The 15,076-nt window shown below is 36.8% G+C and overlaps 1 protein-coding gene across 1 annotated transcript in view; it reads left to right on the top strand.

Moving 5' to 3' along the window:
• The window catches only part of PEX16 (peroxisomal biogenesis factor 16), a 599,892-nt gene that overhangs the window by 31,400 nt on the left and 553,416 nt on the right, over window positions 1-15,076 (top strand). The gene's annotated exons all lie outside the window — the stretch shown is intronic.

Raw genomic sequence — 15,076 nt, 5'->3', positions numbered from 1 at the left:
CAATATAATACTAGATGAGAGATCATCTACTCCCAAGGTTTTTCTAGCATTTTCTAGCTTTGCCCCCACACCCCCCATAATTATATATACAAAGTATGTGAACAAACTACAGTGGGGAAAATGGCAGAAGGGGAAGTGGTTGCCAACTAGTTACTTTCCCCATCGATGAAATGAATGTTTGATGTGTTTGATGTTCAGCCGTTCAATGGAGGTTAAATTCAGTGGCTAAACCTAGACCATGTGATGTTGCTCTTCATGTCCTGCTGAGTAATACATCCCTTCAGCATTGTGTTTGGATACATTTTGATTGATTGTTTTATGCTGCTACACACCTTAGGCTGTCTGCCTCGGAGTACAGTTGTATATGCTGTGAACCGTGCCTAGTGCATAATTATTCTCATAATTTCTTCATATATCAGGTTGTGGTGGCACGCATTTGTGCTGTATTGCTAAATCAGCATTTGTAGATTCTTTGTGAATTGCATAATACTGCGGTGTTGGAATGCATCTGCACATCAGCCCAATGCATTGTTGGTTGGTTTTATGACTTTTGTCCATTGATATGTGAAAAAGTAGCAACTCCTCAGACAAAAATAGATGAATACAGCTGTTACTAACATATAATTGGATGTGAAGAGAAGTATTCGTGTGTTGAAAATCCATAGCATGGTATTACAAATCCTAACTCTGTCTTTACATTGAATTGAAATGGAGAGTTACTTGTGATGGATTCTGCTTGTTTCATTCTATCTGCAAATGTATGTGCCAGTTGCAAACCCTACTGAGGTTCCTTCCCTTCATCATGGACTCTTGAATTTCCATAAGCCACCTCTTCTACAAGGATTCTTTCTTTTTTGTGTACTTTGAGTAAATGCCACTGCATACATCTTTTTTTAAAGACTTTATTAATTTATTACTTAAGACATGGGCAAACATACATTACACAATTCTTTTTACCATTTACGTACAGTGTACATCACTCGTGTTTTCTTTGTAATTTATTATCAGTCCAACAATACATAAAATATTGAATTTTTATAAGCCACCTCTTCTACAAGGATTCTTTCTTTTTTGTGTACTTTCTTTGAGTAAATGCCACTGCATACATCTTTTTTTAAACACTTTATTAAATTATTACTTAAGACATGGGCAAACATACATTACACAAATTTTTTTAACCATTTACATACAGTGTACATCACTCGTGTTTTCTTTGAAATTTATTATCAGTCCAACAATACATAAAATCTTGAAGTCTGCTTAGAATATAAAAATGCCTATACAAGCACTTCCATGCAAAGATTCTACTCTTTCTGGACATTGTTGCAAACTTGGGAGCCATACTTATGTTCTCCTTTTGCTCTTTTATTGCTCTTTTATTGCTCTTTTATGAACTGCTTTTCCGGTTTTCCTTGTGGATCTTAACTTTGTGTTTTTTCATTTGTTGGATATTAAACTTGCTTCCTGAATTCGCTGGTCTGGCTTTTTCGTATGCTTCTCCCTGCATTTTGCTGTTGACCAGCGTTAACTTGATTTCAGTCCTTTTTGGATTTTATTTCCAGTTTTCTTTGCCAGTCTTTTGTAACCTCCTCTGATTGCTTGATTCTTATTGTCATGCATATTTTATACGCCCTACTAATTATCTCTCTTATAATAGCAACTTCTGTTCTAGATTCCATTAAAAACTCTACCAGAGTAGGTCTTTCACTTTAAGATTCCCCATCCCTTTCTCTTTGCCTATACTCTGATAACAATCCCAAGTAGGGGGGGTAGTCTCTAGCCTGCAATGCAAATGTCATCTTAGCCTCATCCCACTCTGTTACAGTTCCCACTCTAGTTATTTGCTCCCTTTGCTCCCATTATCTTGGTTCCTTTGTCTTTCTCCAATAAATTCCAGCCTCATCTTGCCTATTTTCTGTACCCCTACTTAATGTCATCCCTACTGGCAAAATCTGCTTTTTCCATTCTCTTATTGACTTGGTTCTTAGAATACTTTCTGCTACTTTATGAATCTGATATTCTGTGTGGTTATTACTCTCCTTAAGGACCTGCATCCAAAAACGCGTGCACATTGTATTTCGTGAACTTCCCTCCTGCCTTATCATTATCCCTTTCCATTTTGAATTATAACCTTCTACTTGTGTTATGAGCTTTAACTGTGTAGCTGTAAAATCTCCCTTTATATCATGTAATCCTAAACCACTTTGATCTGTTTGAAAGATCAACTTATCCCACTCATCTGTTGTCCTTATCCACTCCCAGATAAATTCCTTCAACCCTTTATTATTTCTACAACTTTTCCTCTTGTTGATAAAAAAAATATGCCTGACCCTTATATAAAACTAGGGCGACTAAAACAATTTCAGTGCTTGTATCATGCTATCCATATCCCTAGACAACAGCTTCCAGTTTCAGTTTTTGTATTATCTTTTGTTTAATCTCTTCCCCCATATTAGTTTCCATAACAAAAGCAATCCTAAATATTATAATCTTGTCATGTTCCCATAAATACAGGTATTGTTGTATCAATTTGTGTATGGGTATATAATTTACAACTATAGCCTTAGTTTTAATTTCATTAATTTTATATCCTGAAAAGACTTGAAATTGTCTCAAAATGTTTCACAACACTGAGATGACTTCCCTGGATTTATAAGGTACAAAATAATATAATCTGCAAATAAAGCCAACTTTTCTCAGTTACCATAATGTTTCTATCCTTGAATTTCTAAGCTGCTTATTTATTTGCCAGTGGCTATAAATATATAGAAAAATAAAGGGGAAAGAAGACACTCCTGCCTGGTTCGTGTTATCAAACATACCCTATCAGAGAGAAATCCTCCCATTTTAATTCATGACTCTGATCCTTCATGTATTCTCCTCCTAATTAAACTTATTATTGTGTTGGGTGATGCATATGATTCCATTGCCCTGCTCATAAAACCCAGCTTACTCGATAGAATGGTTTCTCTTCATCAAGATCCACCACTAACAGTGGTATTTTCTTACATTTTGCTTTCCTATAGATCATCATTGTTCAGTTAATGGTTTCAAATGTTTGCCTTCCCTCCACAAAACAACATTAATATCTATCAGTTTTGGGAACACCTTTGCCATTCTTTTAGTTGGTATAGACCTAAAGACTTTATGGTTTAAAATCAAAATGGGTATCCATATAGATAAATATAAATATTTATGTGTGTGTATGTATGTGTGTATGTATGTATATATATATATATATATATATAAGTGAAAACTGGATCTGGTAGAGCTTTACCTTTTTTTTTACTTTATTGTATTTATTTATTTATTGACATTTAGTTACTGCGAAAGTCTGACTGGGTAAGAGTCCATTTTCAATGGAGGCCGGAGAGAAAAGCTCCAAAGTATAACAGTTTTACAGTCTTTAAAAATGATATGAAAAACAACTGCGGTTTTAAATAATTATAGCAAATTAGTCATAATATGAAAACATTGGTTAAAAATAGATATAAGTTCTGTTATAATAATTTAATAGAGAAATTTTAGCCAGTTTATAGAGAAATTATTAGTATAATACACACAAAAATTAAATTACAAATGAGAGAAAAGCAGGCTTGTGGTATATTTAGGGAAAAAGAGGAGAGACTGATAGATGTAACAAAGTGAGTGAAGAAGGAAGATTAAGAAGATGTAAGGTATGAATAGTTATTTGCTCACATTTAGGGATATAGTTTATCCTTGTGTTGAGCAAGAACAGAACCAGCTTTTCACTAGGGAAGGCTTTCAGAATAGTTTTGAGGGATGGGAGGGGGAGGGTATTGACCAGATGGATAGAGGTAAGGAGTTGCAGGCCTTGGCAACATGGCACGAGTACAGACAATGTCCAAAATATTTGATTGGTTCGTGGACAGACAGGAGTTTTTGGTGACTGGATTGTAATGACCAATTTGGAACATAGTTATATAGAATGTTTAGTGCTGGAACAGCAGATGGATTCTATATAATTTTATAGGCGATAAGAAGCTGTGTATATGTTAGTTGATGGGGTAGTTCTAACCAATTTAAGCTTTTTAGTGTTATTCAGTGGTGGGTTCTGAAAGATGCAGTTGCTGCAAATTTAGCAACTTTGTTATAACATTTTTAAGTTTAGTAATGGTGGGAGTGCTGTAAAGAAATGTGGACAGGAGATAAGTAGTGGCAAGTCTAGCTTTAGTTGCATTGGTGAGAGATTTTTGGCTCTTTAAAGTATCCCTATTTTTGATGAGTTTTTTTCTTACATAATTTTGTATATGCAGGTCAAATTTAAGGTAATCGTCCATAATTTGCTATGAAAAGTGACTTCAGTGGTTGTGTTATCAAGAGAGAGAGGACCTTAAATGACCTAAATGATGGTGACTGGGAGGTATGGAGAGAGGGTGGAGTGGCATTTTACTGACCGACACCTATTGGATAGCTAGCTTTTGAATCATAGAAGGGTGGACTGAAAGAGACCTAATGAGAACATTTGAAGTAGAAGTTTACTGTGATAAGTTTTAGCACACTGCATTTGCACCACTTCTCCTTCTGTGAGAATCCCATTATTTTGCAATACTTTTAAACTTTGTAAGCCTCTCTAATAATTCCCATTACCTTTTAACCATATCTGTTTCTGTTTTATTTCTACCATATTTTTAATCTCCATTTTCATTTTGTCCCACTCACTATCGGTAACTTATGAAGATATTTTAGTATTCCTGTATAATATTCAAACAATTCCCACTATCCATCATTAATTCCCCCCTCTTTTTAACAGGCAAAAATGATCACTTATGACATAGGCTATCATACGTTTATATAAATGAAAAACCATACTTAATTTATTTTTTTCATTTTGCAAATGTCATCGCTTATAATCTATCCAGTCATTGTGAGTCAAACATTACAAAGCTCATTCAATTCCTGCCTTTCCTTAAAGCTTATTCCTACTCCAAACCATTATTTTGCATGTATTGTTCCCACAGTTCCCATCTTTTTCTATGTAATTTGCTCCTACCCTTTTCTAAAGATCCTACTTCCAGTTGTTTTATGTCTGCTACTATATTCACAACTTCTAGTACACACTTTTGATTTTCATTTTCAAATAATTTCTTTTTGGCAGCCACCAAAATTAAACTCAGCAAGGCCTTGCTATGTCTAGGCAATTTTGATTCTGTGTCATAGCTCAAAAAAGTAATTTTCTTAGTTACACTAATTTGCTTACCCAGTGTTTCTGTTAGAATAGTCCACAGGGAATTTTTAAAGTCTGCCAACTTATACTAATTTATGTTCCCAATTGTCTCTCTATCTTCCTCATTGCACCTCCAACATTTGCAACCTACGAAAGGAAAAATTCTTTGGAATCTGCTTGAGGTATAAAAATACCTATGCAAACACTTTGAAGTAAAGACAGTAAATCTTCTACACTTAGCATATTTGGGAGTAGTACATATATCCTGCCATTGTTTCTTTGTGAATTGCTTATCTAGTTTCTTTTCCCAATCTTTTATAACCTCCTCTGAACGATTCTTTTATTTTGTATGTCCTACTAATTTATCTTTTTTTTACCAGCATCTTCTGTTCTACATTCTTCTAAAATGTTTACCAGTGCTTGTCTTTCACTTAGGATCCCCTTATTACTTTCTATTTGCCTATACTCCAATGTCAATCCTTGATAGTCTTGCAGTCCAAATGAATTATTCGCCTCTTCCCATTATATTACCTTGGTTCCCTTGCCATTTTTGTCAAGTAAATTCCAGCCCCCTCTTGCCTATTCTCTGTACCCTTAAATGCTGTTATCCCTATTGGCAAAATCTCCTTTCTCCGTCACCGTGTTGGCTTAGTTCTTGGAATGCTTTCCACTACTTTGAGTATAATATTCTGTGTGGTTATTGTTATTCTCTTAAGGATCTGCATCCAGATCCCCAGTCTCTCCTTGTTTGCTTAGCTTTCTGCTTGTGCTGTGTATAAGAGCCTTAACTGTTCATCTCTGAAATACCCCTTCAGCTCAGGCAATCCCAAACCACCTTCTTCTATTGGAAGGCTTACCTTATCGCACTTAACTCTTGCCCTCTTCACCTCCCAGATAAAGTCCCTTAACTCTTTATTAATTGCTTATCCACAGCTTCTCCTCTGGTTGATAAAAATATGCCTGAAGTGTATATAAAACTAAAATGACAAAAACATTTTTACGGCTTGCATCTTGCTATCCATATCCTTACAACAGAACTGCCAACTTCTCTGTTTTTATATAATGTTTTGTTTAGTCTCTCCCTGCTTATTCTTAGCTGCCAAAAACGAAATCCTTTTTAATCATTATTCCTAAGTACTTCATTTTATCATGTCCCCATAAATATGGGTATTGCTGAACCAGTTTGTGTGTGCATTACCATCTCCGTTTCTATTGGTGCATGATTTGAAATAGTGTGTTAAAACTTTGTTAAATTGAAGTGTTCCTGTGAAATAGAATTTCAGTCTTGTCTAGCCAAGTTATTGTACATTATAAATTGGGTCTTGAGTTCCTACTATTGAATTCACATCTTCCATACCAAATATTTTCATATATTTCTTTAAAAATCTACCCTCTTTTGTTATAGTTTTTCTCCTAGGTACCCTGATACATCATCACTACTGCAAATCATTTTCCAGTCCCCACCTATAAATAATATTCCTTGCTGAAAGCTGATTATTTCTCCCAAAATGTTCTTAAGCTCCCTAATAGCATTTCTTGGTGGAATATAAATACAGTTAAATGCAATTCTTTTATCTTGTCAATATCCCCTTACTACCAGAAATCTACCATTATTTTATTTCCTCTTCTATCACTGTTGGAGCGCCTCTAGCAATTAGTATAATTACTCCCCTTTCCATTTGTTCCTGATATTCTGGTGAATACCCATTCTGAAATCCTTTCTGTGTCAAATTTGCATGCTCATTCCTTTCCAAATGTGTCTCTTGCAGCATTGCTATTTGCACTTTGCATTATGTAATATAATTCAATGCTCTTTCCTTTTTGTTACGTGTAAGGACCATTTATGTTCCATGGTAATATGGATAAAGTAATTATGATAAAAGCAATTGTTCCCACCTATTATACATGGCAGATTTTTTTTTTTTTGAATGTATGTTTGCAACTTGTGTTACACGCGCATACACTGTTTGGCAGGCTGATATTTTATACAGTTGATTCTTCCTGTCTTTGTTTGAACCTATGCCACATTTCTCAAGACTTTTTGTATTGACAACCCTCAAACAAAAAATGAAATACATTTTCAGAACACATCCATACCATATTGACTTAGAACAAACACACAAAACTGCGTACATCTTCATTTAACCCTCCAAATAGGAGCAGTTGCCCCAAATTGACAGCTGAACACAGGAGCATTACTTAACCTAAAATTAAGGTTATAGGAGCTAAAATGTATGCTACAGTGCGTGATCCCACTTGTTGCTGTCTGTTCTCCTCATAGATGTGAAAAACAGCTTGTATACTTTCATAAAATGTTATATTTTAGCATTGACGTAAAGTGGGGCATATGCCTTACAGTCCACCCACAAGTTTAACAAAGCCAACAAAGGTGCAGTCTTTCCATGCCACTTTTATTTGTAAAGCCACATTTTACAAATTGTGATTGATGCTTTTTAATCTTTTGTTCATTAATTTCAGTGTTGCTTGTCTCCTTTCTGTTCATCTGCATCTTCCAATACCAGACACTGGTTCAAGTCCAATGTACTCTGATTCTTCTAGTCAAGTGTTGTTCTTTGTTGTCTCCCAAGCATTTTCCTTTGGAACACTGACAAATTCTCTCTATGGGCTTTATTGTCAGAAAAATGAGAAGCAGAGTCCCCTTCTGTTTGCTGTCTGACTTTTTCTTGGATATATATTTTTTATTTCCTCCTTAGACTGTTCTACATCCAAAAATGTCTTTGATCCTCTGGGAAAAATATTCTGATTACAGCTGGATACAGCAGCTTGAGTTTCACACCTGCCTCTTGATATTCTCTGATTGCTGGGATAAATTTGTTTCTCTTTTTACATGTTGTGCAGTGAACAGTCATTTTTCCAACAGTTTGGTGCCTCCAGTTTTTAATACTCTAATGTTCTGTCACAGCTTTGTCAGAATCGGCTCTTTCTGCTGGTGTGATTGCATCTTTAGCAATATAGGCCGTGGCTGCTTTCTTGTGGCTACATTTAGAGCATACACTTCTTTTGTGGAACACCAGCCCAGTTGCTTATTTGTGCTTTCATAAAATTAATACAATCTATTCCTTCCAGTTTCTCTGGTATGGCATAAAATATCATATGGCAGAAAATATCAGGTTTTCTCTGTGTGCTCTGTCTTCTAACTTTACCATTTTTAAGCAGTTTTTCTTGCAAAGTCTCTCACTCAACCAGTCTTTTCGTCATTTCAGCCTTTGATTGTTTTCAATTTTATCATTTCATCTGAATAGGTAGTTAAAGCTACTATTTTTCCAGCCTTTTGTTATTTGAATTTATGTACTCCTTCAGTGTTTCATTTGTTTTAATCACCACTGAGTACATTTGATTTATGTTTTCCTCTGAATTACTGGAATCAATCTCTTGTATCAGTGCTGAAGTCTGAACTACTTTTTGCTGAACAGCTACAGGATTCTTGCCCGAAAGTGTTTCTTCTTCGGTTGATGTTCTTTCTGATTCTCTGAATTTCTTCTTTGCTGGCTTCCTGGCCACGTACTTAGTAGTCTGCATCTGAATGTTACTCAATCTGACAGTATCAGTGGTTATTCTTTTCGGACTTTATTTAGTCACAGGGGAGAGCTGAAATTAATGTGTTGAGCAGTGTGCTGCCATCAGGGAAGTTCCCTGTATACTTCAACCTGGCACACTGAACCTTGTTTCTTGCTTTTTTGTTCCTTCACATTGTCTTTGATCATCTTTGTTGAGGGTCACTGTAACAATAAATTGCAATGTTTGGGATTTACCCACTTTGAGCTTCCATTGCTTTAGCTGAAGTTTTCCAAGATATCCATTTTGTCTGTGAAAGTAACTCCTAGTGCCATGTTAAAGTTACAGTGACCTGTGAAAGTTCAGTAAAACAATGTAATGGATCACATGGACTTTGTGATCAGTATATTTCAGAAATGTAAGGATCATACCGGTTGTGCATTCGATAGTCCAACCTGTCACTGGGCAAACCCTTGTAAGCCTCCATCCCTACTTTGACATTTTAGCAGGTATTCCTCTGCTTTAGGGTGGATATTTCAGAAGCAGATGGTCTAGTCAATATTGGCACAGAAAAGGTCTGGAAATGAGGATAGTCCAAACCCTGCTGATATTCCAAGGCTTCCTTCCACCAAGATTCTTTTGGAGTCTGCACCAATGGTATGACTTTAGTGTAATGCATCAGTAAACGGGGGAATCCAATCATACCCCTTTGTTGGGAGGCCATAATAATTTGGGAATGGGTCTCCACAACCATTTGTCTTTTCATTGACAGCCATATCTCTGGAGAAGCTAGTTCTTCATTAGCCTGTCTTGGCTATTTGCTGCTGATGCTTCACAAGTGGAATCTTAAACTGTAGAGTGGAAAGTATTCTCTTGTTGGGTGAAGGTGTGCTCTGACCTTTTTGCATCTGTATCTAACATGAAACTTAGCAACTTCTTTTCAGTTTGGGGATGGTGTGGGGACTCCACAGAAGCTGTCATCCAGAAGTGACCTCTCCTATCTCCTCTATGCTTCTCCCTTTATTCCAAGGTAATTCTTTTTGACCCTAACATGTGTAATTTCCATGCTGTGGTGTCAGCTACACTACAGGTCTCTTTATCCTGGTCAGCCAAGAGACTTTGGATTCACCTTTCTAGGAAGTGTCACTTGGACCTCCTCTCTCTTCAGCTAATTAGTAGGTTTCCACACTTCCCATGATGGCCTTGGGACCCTTTTTACCTAGATAGGGTGGTCCAAATTCTTAACTTTGCTCAGAAATTGAACACAATAAAAATGTGTAAGGCAAGTATAATTGTTATTCAGTTTTGGCAGTAGCTTGGATCCTTTCACAGTCCTCGTACCATCTATTTGTGATTATTTGTCACGTATTGTTGACGATATATGAATTATTCTTTAAGACAAAGTTCACCGGTCAGCCAGCTGTAATGTTTAAGGAACTGACTCCTTGTTTTAGACTTATCTGAAGGTTTGAAAGACCTTTCTAAAAGATACATTTCTTGTATGACCTCCTATCAAGGAACAAGTTCCTTCTTAGGTCCATTATTTTATGTTAGAAACTTTAACTAATCCACTTTGAACCTGAATCTGATGAAAACCTTAATTTTTTTTGTATCCCAGAAGATCCTGTTCATTATTCTCACTGGCTCAGTGACATTCTGAGTTGTTTGCCATGGTAACCCGGAACTGAACAGCTTCCTGAGGCAACTGACTGGCTAAGCATATACTGAGAGGGAAGCCTTTGACTGTCCCAGGAAGTGAGCATTTTGTCTTCTTTTGCCATCCAAAGAAGAAAGTCCTCTGACTTTTCTCAGTATCCAGTGCTGAATATTTTGGCTTCCTGCTCAGATGAGCCCCATTTGGGGACCCTCTTCTCATTTTATTATCAGATTTATCATTCTGTTTCTATTTTATATTAATTTAAGGTTTACTATCATTTAACTGACGTGGAGTCGGTCAACTCCAATTCACAAGAAAACCCGACCTCAAACATTGGCAATGTCAAACTCCGATATTGCCGAACTACAAATCTCGCCCCTATCTTGACCCATGTTAAAACCCATCCCTATGTTGGATTCGACATGTAATTCGGCAATTTCGGAGTTCGGCTGTGTGAGTATTCGCGAACGCCGGTCGATGATATGATCAGACAACCGTTTCAGTTAAATGATAGTAAACCTTAATTTAAATATATACAGTGGATATAAAAAGTCTACATACACCTGTTATAATGCTAAGTTTTTGTGATATAAAAAAAGGAGACCACAATATATCATTTCAAAACTTTACCCGCCTTTAATGTGACCTATAAACTGTACAATTCAATTGAAAAACAAGCAAATCTGTTAGGGGAAAAATATAAAAAATGTACAATATGCTGTTTGTATATGTATGTGCACCCTTAAATTAGTACTTTGGTGTATGTGCACACCCTTAAGCTAATACTTTGTTGAAGCACCTTTTGATTTAATTACAGCATTCAGTCTTCTTGGGTACACACCTGCCATCAATTAAAGAAACCCTGATTTAATCCCAAATAAAGTTCAGCTATCCTAGTAGGATTTTCCTGAAATTTACTTAGTTGCCTGCTACAGTAAAAGCCATGGTTCACAGAGAGCTTACAAAGCATCAAAGGAATCTCATTGTTGAAAGGTATCGGTCAGGAAAAGGGTACAAAAACATTTCCGCAGCATTGGATATACCATGGAACGCAGTGAAGATAGTCATCAAAAAGTGGAGAAAATCTGTGGCAACAGTAACGTTGCAAAGAACTGGAAGTCCCTCCAAAATTGACAAAAACTGGTGAGGTAGGCTGCCAAGAGACCTACAGCAACAGTGAAGGAGCTGCAGGAATTTCTGTCAATTACTGGTTATGTACTACATATGACCATAATCTCCTGTATTATCCATATGTCTGGACTCTGGGGTAGGGTTGCAAGACAGAAGCATTTTCTTATACAGAAAAACATCCAGGCATGTCTAAAATTTGCAAAACAATGCATAGTCTCCCGAAAGCATGTGGGGAAAATGTATTATGTTCTGATGAGACCAAGGTTAAACTTTTTGGCCACAATTCCAAAAGGTAAGTTTGGCGCAAAAACAATACTTCGCATCACCAAAAGAACACCATCCCCACAGTGAAGCATGGTGGTGGCAGTATAATGCTTTGGGATTGCTTTTCTTCAGCTGGAACTTGGGCTTTAGTCAAGGTGGAGGGAATTTTGAACATTTTCAAATACCAGTCACTTTTGGCCCAAAACCTTCAGGCATCTTCTAGAAAGTTGAAGATGAAGAGGAATTTCACCTTTCAACACGACAATGGCCCCAAGCATACATCCAAATCAACAAAAAAATGGCTTCACCAGAAGAAAATTAAAGTTTTGTAATGGCCCAGCCAGAGCCCAGACCTAGAACCAATAGAAAATATGTGGTGTGACCTGAAGAGGGCTGCGCACAAGAGATGCCCTCGCAATCTGACAGATTTGGAGTGCTTTTGCAAGTAAGAGTGGGAAAATATTGCCAAGTCAAGATGTGCCTGCTGATAGATTTCTACCCATGAAGACTGAATGTCGTAATCAAATCAAAAGGTGCTTCAGCAAAGTATTAGTTTAAGGGTGTGCACACTTATGCAACCAGCGTATTGCAGGTTTTTTTTATTTTTTTCCCCCTAACAGATTTGTTTCTTTTTCAATTGAATTGTACAGGTTATAGGTCACATTAAAGGTGGGAAAAGTTTTGAAATGATTTATTGTGGTCTCATTTTTTTATATCACAAAAACCTGGCTTTTTAACAGGGGTGTGTAAACTTATATATATTTATTTTTAATATTTTATTTCTGTCAGTGTTTGCAGCAATTTGTGTGGGAATTTCTGCTTGTAGCAGTGTTTATTTGGCTTCTATCTGTGACAAATGTTTGTTTTTACTAATTCTGAAGAAACTTTCAGTATTTCTATCAGAAGTGCTGTGTGTGTGTGTGTGTGTGTGTGTGTGTGTGTGTGTGTGTGTGTGTGTGTGTGTGTGTGTGTGTGTGTGTGTGTGTGTGTGTGTGTGTGTGTGAGACAGCTGAGGACTGTCTTGTGCAGTCAGAACTGCAAATTAATCACACCTGTCTTTGTTACTCTGCTTTATTTTCGTCTTTTGACAAGAAAGTAATGCAGAACTTGGATTTTTTTTCAACATTTATGCATTATTTACAATGTTTATAGCTCTGCTGTGTGTTTTTAACATTGGATCATAATTTTCCCACAAATAAAGTTTTTATTTTTTATGTCAAATTATAGTTAAATTAATATTACATGTATTAAATGTTTAGTGGCAATTTATTGTGGTTAAAGTATGTGGAGCTAATTTTTAACACTGGTTTGGCACATTGGTTGCTTTGGTATTTGCACTTTGTGTACAGGAAGTTCTCTCACATCTGACATTTGCAAAATAATTCTGAACACATTTCAAATTGTTTTTCTGTAATAATAGCACAGTTTGGCAGACTTTAGTTGTGTGGGGACATACTTATTACTTGCATTTAAGTGCTTATTGTGATGGATTGTCCAGTACAGTCAGTTTTATCTTGATTGGTATTCTCCCCCTGACATGATAGATCTTAACTCTGGTTCCCCCCAATCAAATCTTGTTGCACCTAAAAAGAAAAAAAATAAATAAAAAATATGCCTCCGCCTATGGTTAGGTATTCTTTTGGGGCCACTGCTCGGCCTGCAGACCACTTAACCTTTTGTCTCCCTGTAGTGTAGCTTTTCCAGCCACTATGGAATAGGGTTTAGAAAATTCTTTCAGGGCTGTTCTAGTACCTGGAGCAGGTATGGGAGAAAGAAATGCTTTAGGTGCAGGAGTATTCCAGTGTAAGAGATCCCGTTGCCAAGCATAATACTTTGCCTCTAGATATTTTATCTAGTGGTGAAGTTCACAAGAAAAAGAAATAGAAGCTTCATGTTTTAGCTGATAATCCAATTATAGCTGTTTTATAAGGCTGATGTGGCTTCCTTGGCTCAAAGTTTCTGTAGACAGCTAATTCTGGTGCTTATGTTTCCATACATGGCTGTAGTGGTAGTTTGCCTTTCTCTTGTTTCAAAGAATCTTGAAAAATCTGATAGACAATGGTGACTTCCTAGTTGACACTGAGTACTTTCGGTGTGATTCTTTGTAAGGTGAACGTAAACTCAAGTCCAAACAAGAGTTCACTTTTCCTCAGATGATTGCTTATATTTACTGATGTTTTTACTTAGGAGCAGTTGAGAACTACTCCAGAGCTAAGCAGGGTATATAAACTTATAGAGGACGAGACGTCCAGTTCTGTGACTATCCTCCCCTCCCTTACTGGCCTTGGATGATGTTTATAAAGCTGCCTGCAGGACACAAGTGTATATTCCAGCAGTCTCTAAAAAGGCTCAAGAAAATATAGGGTCTCCTCAGATATGGTAGGTCTGTTTCTCATTTGTCTGCTGACTCAGCTGCAGTCTCCCTAGCTGCCTGCTGTTAAGTATAAAAGGGGGGTTGGGAGGGTGACCTAATGGTTAAGGTGTTTGCCTTACAAACACAAGGTGCAGGGTTTGAGTCTCCCAAGGGATAATTGGTTAGGCTTAAAATGGCTCACAAGGGCAGTTAGACTAGTACTAATCTATGAACCTAAGTTCTTGGCTTTATCTAATCCAACACTCTGTGATAAAGAGGGATGATGTTTAGATCTTTAGGGCAAAGGATGTCTCTTTCTAGCAACCTAACCTTTAGAATGTTAAATTATCGAGGCCATGTTTGGAAATGTATTTTGCAGCATGCATACGGTTTGGATGATTTTGCTGGGTCTTTACCTGCTGAGCAAAAGTCTTATATGAATGAAATTGTTTCAAATTTACTGAGGTTTCAAAAAATACATCGAGAGGTGTGCTTGAAAGTGGAGATGCAGTCTTGAGAAATGTTGCTTCTTCTATTGCATTAAGACAATATATTTGGTTACACCATCAGGACTTCTCCGATTGAAATATTGAATGCTCCTTTTAAGTTCTAGTTCTGAATTGATGTTATGGCCCTCTGTTTCACAGATTCTCAAACACTGGGGTCTGAATTGATGTTATGGCCCTCTGTTTCACAGATTCTCAAACACTGGGGTGATTGAGGCAATTTAATGCATGGAGTATCTAAGTTGTTTCATGTACCCAAGTTCTTCCCAAACAAGGCATCTTCCTCCAAGGGTCAGAACAAACAAACAAAAATTCAAGCCAAACAAAAGCCAGGAATGCAAAAGGAAGTGGTGGGAGGATAATTCTTCAAAAACAAATGAGGGACTCCTTTATGGGGGAAAAAAAAAACTCCTACAAAGGAAAGACAATGCCAAGTCACAGAGCATACCTTCTCTTCCCAA

Source organism: Protopterus annectens, chromosome 9.part0 (genome assembly GCF_019279795.1).
Source record: "Protopterus annectens isolate FY-2018-M chromosome 9.part0, PAN1.0, whole genome shotgun sequence".
Taxonomy (NCBI): Eukaryota; Metazoa; Chordata; order Ceratodontiformes; family Protopteridae; genus Protopterus; species Protopterus annectens.
The sequence above is the reverse complement of the archived record's forward strand: the minus strand, read 5'-3'. Positions and strand labels throughout refer to the sequence as shown.